This window comes from Cibotium barometz, chromosome 29 (assembly GCF_041138505.1).
Source record: "Cibotium barometz isolate CiBa-2024 chromosome 29, ASM4113850v1, whole genome shotgun sequence".
Taxonomy (NCBI): Eukaryota; Viridiplantae; Streptophyta; class Polypodiopsida; order Cyatheales; family Cibotiaceae; genus Cibotium; species Cibotium barometz.
Genome location: NC_141074.1, coordinates 43285236 through 43296866, shown reverse-complemented (window position 1 = coordinate 43296866; position 11631 = coordinate 43285236). Strand labels below are relative to the sequence as shown.

The 11631-nt window shown below is 40.9% G+C and overlaps 1 non-coding gene across 1 annotated transcript; it reads right to left on the bottom strand.

Annotated features, from left to right (window-relative positions):
* Positions 1-5537: 5537 nt before the first annotated feature.
* On the bottom strand, positions 5538-5619 carry TRNAS-AGA (transfer RNA serine (anticodon AGA)). Its single transcript has one exon. It is a non-coding gene; the product is annotated as a tRNA-Ser (tRNA).
* Between the last annotated feature and the right edge of the window lie 6012 nt (positions 5620-11631).

Here is an 11631-nt window from a genome sequence, read left to right as displayed (position 1 = left end):
CCTAACTGATAAAGTTGCAACAGCTGACGGAGAGTCAATGGAGGATGTCTCGCGTAGCAAGGTCGGCCGAGGTCTAGACCAGCCTCAGTTCGATTTAAATGGTGAGCTTCCGGTGTACGGTGGATGAGGGACCAAGGAAGCAGCCTATGAGTGAAGCGCTAGGTGACCTGCAAAGGATCCTAGAGGGTGCTGACCATACGGTGCTCGGGCTTTGGGTCACCGAAGATACCCACACGTGCGTTGGGAAAGATATTGGAGAACAAGGAGTAAGAGTTGTTTTCTGAATTTGGGCATGAATCTGGTTGATCGACCTTGCTGGTCCTCAATGGATGAGTCCATGGCTCTTTTATATGGATCTGTTGTGGTTGATCTTGCTGATCTTCAACAACGGAGATTCCATTTTGATTTTTATAAGTGAAAATATTGCTGGGTACTATGAGCTAGGAACTATCGAAAAGGCCCCTGAGTGGACAGGTGGTGAGCGTTCTGGTTGCCAATGATGCCATAGGTACACCGATGAAGGAAAAATTAGAAATTAGGATTCAACTAGATATTTTGGAGGATTATGATGAGTGATACTATAGTTTCATTATAAGATTGTTTTAAAGACAGCTGAATCTGTAAAAAAGGCAATTTCATATTGGGTGTGTAAGTGGTGTGACTACTTTTAAGTTTGCATGATGAGTGATACTATAGTTTCATTATAAGATTATTTTAAAGACAGAGCTGAATCTGTGAAAAAGGTAATTTCATATTGGGTGTGTAAGTGGTGTGACTACTTTTAAGTTTGCATGAATATCCGGCTAGGGGGCTTGGGAACTCTTTTCCCTGGTACTCGGGACAAAACCTAACCAATTTCTTAAATGGATCCCATCACTACAGTGGTTGGGCGGTTGGCTAACCCACGGGACTGGATGGGGTTAAGCTGGACTGATGGATCCCTAAAATGAGACTCAATTCTGTTATGGTACGATAGATGAAGTAAATCCCGGATAAAAATTGTTCTATGGAAAAGAATCAACGGCTGTGCCGCTCAATGAGGAAAAAAGCGTTGGTCTCTATGATCCAAGTGCAAGTCTTTTCTTTGATCTGACTATGAGACTTACGGGTTCGGTCAGATCAGTTCAGTTAGTTAAGGCTCTTGACTACGTTAGAGTAAAAATATCCTGGTGGAATTGCTCGTGCTTTCCGAGCGAGGGAAGTTTTTTCGGGTTCGGTTTTGGAAAAACCGAGGGATTAGTCTCTCGTCTGGATATACGTGGGCGAGGCCCCGAGTGAGGGACCCTGCCCCGCGCAAGAAGTGCTACTTCCGCTGCACCCCAAAATTCGTTGCGCGGTGGGGATAGGGATCTTTCATTAGGCATCAAACCCATCTTTGAATGAGTCCTCACAAAAACTTTAACTTTTAACACATTGCCATAATTTCCTTGGCCCACATGTGTATCTAAAGTAACCTACACATCCCTTTCGCATAAAATCTTCTCCAAGGGATCTACATTTTTAGCTCCCATCATGAAGACTATTCCTTGAAGTGGGTCACTTTATTTTGTATGCCTAGAGGATGTAGGCTACGAGAATGCTCACTTTGATGACACTTCACTTGTTGAGGAGTGACAAAAACGGAGGAGGGAGGGAGGTTCTCCAATTGCGACTTGGGATTTGAAGGTTTGAAAAATTTGGTATACTTCCCTAAGCCATGCCTTAGCTTAGACGGTATCAATGATCATGTCTGACAACTTTTTCATGATGGGCATCATATATATATTTTTTCACTTCTCACATCTCATAGCATATAAAAACACATGCACTTGAAACTAACCTCGTCAACATTAATCCTCCAAGAACATCTCTAGTGGGGGGGACCATGGCGGTGCATGCCTAGCCCATGGTACGATCCATCACCTGGCAAACTCTTGACAACCTCCAAGCGCTTTAATGTCATGACCTTTACTTTGCCTCTAGTTCCACATTGCCACAACCTTGCTCTGGCCTAACGTATTTAGTAAGAAAATGCCCCATCACACGTAACGAGATCTGGGCACAATACCATCTCGCACCAAGATATCCCGGACCTCCATCTGCCCATGTTTATTATTCCATGGGGTCCTAACACTCATTCCACTAAACACAGGATGTGGACCGCTTCTACACAACTACCTCATGTTTAAGGGTCCACACAACTTCCATAACCAATGGAGGCCCGGTATGAAGAACCTCTACATCAGCTATCATTGGGTGGGGTGGTTGAAGACGAGGCCATGTAATGTTCCTGCTGATTTGGGTTTGCCAAGAACGATGAGAAATTTATCTTCATGGATGTATTTCCTCATGACGCCATCTCTTGACCCTTTTTGTAAAGAATTCCCGCTATCAATTGATAGGGGAAACCCTTCCTTCAAGGGAGTTGGGCGGCCTCGGAGGCTTGATGAATTTGGTGTTGGAATAGACACAGTAGGAATCATTGGGTGGCCTCGGAGGCTTGATGAATTTGGTGTTGGAATGGACACAGTAGGAATCATTGGGTGGGGTGGTTGAAGACGAGGCCACGTAAGTTGCTTGTGATTTGGGTCTGCCAAGAACAATGACAAAGTCATCTTCATGGATGTATTTCCTCATGACGCCATCTCTTGACCCTTTTTGTAAAGAATTCCTGCTATTAATTGATAGAGGAAATCCTTCCTAAATGAGGCCTCTAGCTCTATCCTTCTTGATGGGACATCCAATTGGAAAAAATCCATGGGCCAAAAAGTGGGTAATGTCTTTGGTTCATTCCAATACATGGTCAATGTGGAACAATGGAGCATCTTGAGGTGTGCTTAGAGAGGAGGTTAGAAGAGGAGCTAGATGTTGAGGCATATCCTTGAGAGGTGTGCTTAGAGAGGAGGTTAGAGAGAGGAGCTAGAGGTTGAAGTCTCAATGTGGAACAATGGAGCATCTTGAGGTGTGCTTAGAGAGGAGGTTAGAAGAGGAGCTAGATGTTGAGGCATATCCTTGAGAGGTGTGCTTAGAGAGGAGGTTAGAGAGAGGAGCTAGAGGTTGAAGTCTCAATTGTCAATGTGAGGCTATAGATAAGAGAAGAGCTAGAGGTTGAAGTCTCATTTGTCAATGTGAGGTTATAGATAAGATTAGAGCAGTATTTGATGTTGATGTTTAAGGTTTGGTTTGACACTATTGTTCATGGGATGTGGAGGATTCATCCCTTATGATGCTAATGAGACCATGAGTTTTGGACTTGAGTTGGAGGGATAGCCGATAAAGAGGCTATGGTATTTGGAATGCTTATGGTAGGAAAGGTGACTAAGACGGGCTTTTCTATGACTTGTATGGTAACCATCTATGACGGGCTTTTCTATGACTTGTATGGTAACCATCTATGCGTTTATCATTTTTTATGCCAAATCCATTCTTGAAGTAGCCTTGCGCTATCAAGAAGTCTTTGGGCACCACCATTGATAAGCTTTATGGTGATGTGAAGTAGGGGTGCTTCTGGTGGTGAGGTGTGTTCTTATGGAGTCCTTAGAGAGGAGATAGGGTTAGAGGGCTCAATGTCGAGGAGGTTTGTTGATGGAAAGGTTAAAGGAAAGGTTGGAGTCATAGTGGATGTCAACCGTTGGAAAAATATGTTTGGCATTATGGTTCAGAGGATGTAAATGCTTCATCAGCCTTCTCAACATGTAAGGGAAGAGAAATGCAAGAGGAAGCACAAACTAAATAGGGATTATGTTAAGGCTAGAAAGTCTTTTCAATGTTATAAGTAGGGTTTCTTAAGGTGGAGGTGACACTAAAAAATTGGTATGATATCACCTTAGTCCACATGAGATGCATTTTTTCAATGAGGTCTACTTATAAATTATAGAGTAAAGGAACATATATCAATCCACATGGAGCACCAAAGGAATGAATGCACATAATAACAAAGTAAAAAATATGCAATACTTGGTATTAGGGCTACTCAAATTTCGAAGCTCACCATGTTTCTTACTATTTAAGAGAAATTATGGACCTTACCTTTAGTGGTGCTTTACATAATGAGACTGCACTAAGTTGTGTACCACACAACACATAAAAAAATGATTTCAATTGTACTCGTTTTGGTTTTTAAATAGGCATAGTTGTAATCTTTCCATTGAATATTGACATGCACATGCCTTTAATCTTCATAGAAAATATTATTATCAATGTTATATAGGAAAATAGGGGCAGTTTAACCTTCAATGCAAAATGAGCAATTTCAACAATTATGGATCAAGGTATATTGTGATAAACTCCTTTTTTTTCTCCAAGCCAACGCCTTAAGGCATCCTAAGAAAGAAGTAAGCATCACTAAATATTGACACACTTTTGTAGGCACTATGTAGTTCCTAAGGAATCTGATGTAAGGAAACCTGTAGCAAACGGCCACCTAATGGCCTACTAGTCAACTTCATTTTGACAAACCATGTACCTAATTTGAGTTCTCAATCAACACACTAATGATGAGACCATTTGAACAACTAGCAAGATGGTTGGAAAACCTAGGGGGTCGTATAAGCTCGGTATTCTTAGCTAGCTTGGGTTTTATGATTGGAATAGATAAAAGTTGACCTACATGAGCCGTTCCTCTACTAAAGCAATTGTTGGTTGAATGATTGAACAACTTGAGGGCAAGGAGGGGGTGCCGATGCATGCAAGAATCCAAGATCCATTGAAAAGTACCACACAACACATAAAAGATGATTTCAGGTTGACTAGTTTGTTGTACTCGTGGTGGTTTTTAGAAAGGCCTAGTGGTAGTCTTTCCATTGAAGATTGGCGGTTGGAAAACCTAGGGGGTCGCATAAGCTCGGTATTCTTAGCTAGCTTGGGTTTTATGATTGGAACAGATAAAAGTTGACCTACATGAGCCGTTCCTCTACTAAAGCAATTGTTGGTTGAATGGTTGAACAACTTGAGGCCAAGGAGGGGGTGCCGATGCATGCAAGAATCCAAGATCCATTGAAAAGTACCACACAACACATAAAAGATGATTTCAGTTTGTACTAGTTTGTTGTACTCGTGGTGGTTTTTAGAAAGGCCTAGTGGTAGTCTTTCCATTGAAGATTGACATCCACATGCCTTTAACCTTCATAGAAAATATTATTAGTAATGTTATATATAGGAAAATAGGGGTGCTTTAACCTTCAATGCGAAAAAGATCACTTGCAACAATTACGGATCAAGATATATTGTGATCAACTCCTTTATTTTCTCCAAGACAAGGCCGTAAGGCCTCCCAAGAAAAATGTAGGCACCACAAAATATTGGCACACCTTTGCAGGCACTAGATGTGTGGGCATTACACACAACCCCCCTCTCTCTCTTTCAATACACATATATACATATACACACCTCTCTCTTTCAATACACATATATACATATACACACATCGTTCCCTCATTATTTATGCACCTCTTGAAAATCTTGCGATCGCTCATCACATGAAACTCGAGGAAAACTCACTAGCAAAGCCGTCCAAATCCCCGTATCGGCGTCCAAAATTATATCCCGATAATAATATCCGTGGACGGCAGGATTCGAACCTGCGCGGGCAGAGCCCACATGATTTCTAGTCATGCCCGATAACCACTCCGGCACGTCCACCTTGTGAAGTCGTAAGGTCGAACTGTTAATACTAGTCTTTTATTGTAATATTTTTTGGTCAACCTCATAGCAAGTGTGACAACTTGGTGGCTTATTAACACTCCATGTGGATCAGATGGCACCCTTTCTCTTCCCAGAAGCACTCCTCCCCACACAAGGGTAAAAAAAGAGTGCGTATCCTCGCAAGAATGAACAAGCAAACACTAGTCTTGTAAACGTGGCTTAAGGCGCGTTTAAATAAATGAGAAGGTAAATCAGTTTAGAATTCTATGCATCTCCCTAATGTGAAGAAAATATCGTGTACCTTGGAAATTTGTATTTTTTAAAATGATTAAAAAATAGCATTAAAATGTTGTAATAGGCTTATCTTAAAGGATAATGTGCACCTAGTTTTAAAAATTTTGTGGAACTTGGTATTTTTTTTTTCAACTATCTTCTTGTGTTGATAGCATTTCCATAGTGGGAACAATGTACGTAAAGAAAAATGATTGTCTTCAAAAGCCACAAAAGTGGATTTTTTCTTTACAAGACTGGTGTTCAGAGGTTTGCACTTAGCAACGCGCTTTCAGATGCTTCTGGGATGATTATAATATGCACTTTATGATGCATCTCAAGATATCAATGGAGAAATTTCCTTATGCACTTTGGGATGCTTATGCAATCTCATCCATAAGGCTTAGGTGGCCACTACCTTTATGCACTTTATGATGTATCTCAAGGTGTCAATCGAGAAATTTCCTGATGCATTTTGGAATGCTTATGCAATCTCATCCACAATAAAATCTCTTCATTATGGAGAAATTTGTATGTCTATCCTAGCACTAGTGACATACAAATATCAAGTTCTAGTGAAACTTATGGCGGACCTTCGGCTCCCTAGTTCGTCAACTTTAGTGTCAAATTCCCATAGCCTATTCTTTGGATAGATTTGACTATTGTTTAACATGTTTTGATTATTCAAGAATAACCAATCTGTCACACTTTCTAGGTGTGTATGTGGAGATTCAAGAAAGGTAAAAAAGGTAAAAAGTGAATGGGTGGAGAGTTTACCTAGATACTCCTTAATTCTTCTCCATTTTGGTAGAAAATGAATGGTGGAGAGTTCACCTAGATGCGCCTTAATTCTACTGCTTAAAAAGGTAGAAAATGAATGGGTGGAGAGTTTACCTAGATGCACCTTAATTCTACTCCATTTTGGTGTATTTGTGTTGCTAAGATTACTCTAGTGATGAGCAGTAAGTTATATGTTCCAAACTTTAGCGTAAATGGGGGTTGTGTATCACCTCTGATTCTACTTAAACTTAATTTGTTCCTATAATTGATAATGTTTTCTAGTAGATTAAGGCTTTTAGTTATCTTTGGATGGCATGAATGAAAGGTGGTCTAATTGACAGCTAAAAGAGTAAAGGAAGATGGCCAATCCATGTCTTACAATGGTCCAGTTGAAGTTAAGGAGGTTGATATTGCAAAGCTAGGGGAGGACACCAAACCTGTCTACATTGCTGAAGACTTAATTGGGCGGCTGAAGAAGAAGAGCTCATTGATCTCTTAAAAGAATTCAAGGATTGTTTTACTTGGAAATACATGAAAATGAAGGGTGTACCACCCGAGGTGGTTCAACACACTATCCCGATCACGAAAGGATTGAGACCATCTAGGGAAAAATTGTATTAGATGAATCCAAAATATGCAACAATTGTAAAGGAGGAAATTGATAAACTCATTGTTGGATTTCATCTATGAAATCGAGCGCACAAAGATTGGCTTTCACCAATCGTGAGATTGTGCCAAAGAAAAATGGAAAATTGAGAGTTTGTGTTGATCTCAAAAAGGTCAATCAGCCACCACTATGAAAGACTACTATACCCACTTCCATATACAGAACTTATAGCAAGTGAAGAAGTCTACAGCTTCCTAGATGGGTTTTTAGGCTATAATTAGGTGTCCATAGCACCAGAATACAACCACAAGACGGCTTTCAATACAATTTGGGGGACACATGCTATAAGGTTATGCCTTTTGGCCTCACCAATGCCCCAACAAGTTTCCAACGATTGATGTGCATGGCCTTCACAAGGACTACTTTGCAATAGTAGGCTGGAGGTATTCATTGACAATTTGTGTGCACACTCATGCTGGACTGAGCACTTGGCTTGCTTGAGGAAGGTGTTTGAGAGATGTCGATTATATCGTATATCTTTAAACCCTTTAAAGTGCCAATTTTAGGTCAAGCACGGTGTAATCTTAGAGCAAATTGTGTCTAAAAATGGTATTTCCACTGATGAGAGAAAGTAAAATTTATTTTGGAATTACCCCCACAAACCAACTGCAAAGGTGTACGACAATGTGTATGGGCTATGTTGGGTATTATCAACGCTTCATCACATTCTATGTTGAAATTGCTAGGCCATTGTATAGACTACTCATTGTCTTTGAATGGACCGAGGAATGCCAAGAGGCCTATGATAAGTTGAATAATGCACTAGCTAGTGCACCAATCCCGAGACCACCCAACTAGGATCTTGTATTCCACGTGCATATCGATGCATAAAACTTCATTATAGGATGCGTAATGGCGCAACTTGGGGAATTCAAATTGGATTACCCACCAGTTTGCCTTGCCAGTCGGTCAACTAAATGATGCAGAGATAAACTACACCACCACTGAGCGTGAAGGGTTGGCCATGGTTTATGCTGTAAAGAAATACAGACATTACCTGATGGCCAATGAATTTGTATTCTTTGTGGACCATCAGGCCCTATTATATCTGGTGAACAAGCCTTGCACCACAGGAAGAATCACATGATGGTTGCTTCTACTCCTGGAATTCGACTTTACGGTCACGGTGAGAAAAGGAACACAACATGTTTTGGCGGACCACATGTCTAGAATTCTTAATAGAGAACCGGAACCAACAGGCATTGACGATGACCTTCTAGATGCTTGTCTATTCAAACTTGATATGGTGCCTGAGTGGTGAATAAGGGAAAACATGCAATAACATACGACATGGAGTCTCCAATGCCATGAAAAATAGAAGGCTTAACAGAACAAGCATCCACATCAAAAGATCATCCCTCTTCAAGAGAACCAAAGCAAAGGTATCAAGGTTAAAAACAGTGGGTTCCCCCAAAGCTGAGCTTCAAGCACAAGGATTCTATGAGACTCATGGGGGTAACAAAGTAAAAAATTCATGCTACAAGCAAGAGACAAAAAAATCCAAACAAGGAGAGGAAAATGTATTGCAAGCAAGCTCGCACACAACTTAGCATTCAACATCGGTGGGTCCAAAAAGAGTTACTAGCAGCACAGGGCTATTATCAAGGAAATGAAATGGTGTGGGTACCAAAAACCAATCCCGCATGTACCTCTAGAAAATAAGAAAAGAGTCATAAGGAGAAATGGGACTAGGTACCAACTATATCAAGTACTAAGGACACACCAAAATTGGTTTGGAGAAAGAAACAAGTTCAACCAAGTAAACAAGGGAGTGTGACACTGCCAATGTCATCCACCAATGAGGAAAAGCTGAACCAAGCCATGGAACAAGGTAAGGGAGATGTGCACTCACATCCACAGGAAGCAAAACAGGTTTTTGGTGTGGGTACCAAAAACCAATCCCGCATGTACCTCTAGAAAATAAGAAAAGAGTCATAAGGAGAAATGGGACTAGGTACCAACTATATCAAGTACTAAGGACGCACCAAAATTGGTTTGGAGAAAGAAACAAGTTCAACCAAGTAAACAAGGGAGTGTGACACTGCCAATGTCATCCACCAATGAGGAAAAGCTGAACCAAGCCATGGAACAAGGTAAGGGAGATGTGCACTCACATGCACAGGAAGCAAAACAGGTTCACTAGGATTCAGTGGGGATGTACTCCTCCAGTAGGATGACGTTCTCACTCAAAACTTAAGAAGTTGAAACAACACATACCCACAAGCTCCAAAGTACAACATTGGTTCCGGTGGCAATAAAAGGAAGAAGGATGATGAGGGGTACCCAGATCCAACAACTGGGTACAAGATAAAGGGGTATGCTTTTCATACCATGAAACATGTTTATTCGTTTCACGTGTACACTTCTACTCCTCAGAATGCATAACATATGGCCTTGGAGTGTTTACACATATAGAAAACCATAGGGTATCAATATTTGCATGTATAAAGGTACAAGCCGTTTCATATTGTGAATTGGTTCATGCTAGTTCATATCGTGAAATGCGTAGGACCGTTTCACACCATGAAACACTTCAAAATAGTTTACATCGTGAACCAACTCATGCCAGTTCACACCGTGAAACGGTAAAAAAACCTCCACGAGTTGCAGGTAGACACATGGCATACCCAATTAAGATGGTCGTCGGGGCCGACGTCTAGATCATAAATACATATTTTTTTTCTTTTTGGTCATTTTTCATTGACCAGCTTCCCTTGCTTCTTGGCATCATCTTCTGGAGTGCATTCGTTGTTAGTGTTCTTCCTCACTTAATTTCTTATGACCATCGATTCTCAGGTAGAAGCACCAAATCTCATCATAAATGCATATACGGGAATGGCTCGTGACATAGCAGCTTGCTATTTCACGGAGTCAACTAAAAATCTCGAGTTTGGGGAGAATACAATAATTGCTAAAATTATATTGCTTACCATAGGCTACCCATCAACACTTATGCAACACTGATAATCATCACAACACAACTTGCTATTTCACAAATTAACAAATTGTTGCTTCATGGGTTAAGCCTTTCATGGCTTAAGCCCTTCCCGAGTTAACTGTTTCATGGATTAAGCCCCTCACGTCTTTACACTTCATGCTTTAACCTTTCATGGGCTAAGCTCTCACAAACTAACCATTCACGTGCTGACTCTTCACGGGTTAACACCTCATAGATTAACCTTTCATGCACAACTACTTCACGCTCGGCCATTTCACGAGGTGCTACTTCACGGATTAGGAATAATTCTCGACAAACACTAATGCACACACGTTGCTTCTTGATTCATTGCTCACAACACTAACACTCTTCCCATCATACACCCATGCATAAAAATCACTAACACACATACCAAAAAAAAAGAAAAAAGAAAAAAGAAAAAGGAGGACCGTGAGCTCCTACTAGTCACAATGATTGATGTTCTTTTCACATGTTACAGATGGCCTCCTCGGCTACTTCCGAACCAGAGGTTGAGGGGTACCTAGCTGTAACACAGGCCAATACCATAGGGTCACTTAGCAGAAAAGAGGAAAAGAGCACCACGTAGCACCAAGCTAACTTACCTTGGGCCGTAGAACATGCAGTCTAGGGTGCGGTTATCCACAAAGACATTCAAGGCATCTCATGGGAAGATTATGTTCCAGTATCATAGCCCGGAGTGTTTGAAGATCTTAGAAGATATAGATGTCAAACACAAGCTACTGGAGAAGGTAGGACTTGGCAGAATGGCAAAGGTCCTCCCCCGTACCATGTGCATAATTTATGAAGTCTTATGAGACAGAAACACCAAGTGAGGTACAATCACAAAGGCAGATGGATCCATTGAGCAGGTCCTCATCATAGGGGAAATGATACAAGAATCTCTGCAGTTACCCCCACCCATACCAACACATGTCCATACAATCGATCAGATGCCCATGGAGGACATGCTAAAGAGGGTTTCCTTTAACTTGAATGGAGCGGAATACAAGAATATAAGGGATGAAGTAGATGAGAAAGCTTGCAGAGCAATGTTAATGCTCATGTAAGTAAAGCAAGTGGACAGATATAATAGGGTCCCTCTTAATCTCATAGCAAAAGTCCATGAGGAAAAATAGGAGGACTGGGCCCTCAAAAAAGTGTACTGAGCAATGAATTTTTATCTTGTAATAGCTATGAATTTAGATTTTTATATTAAAGTTATAATATAACTCAACAAATTTACTCTAAAGCTGTCTTGTATGTGCACAATAATGGTCAGCTCAGTGTAGGTACTAGGGTTCCTATTCCAAAATGGTTTAGTGGCACACAGATT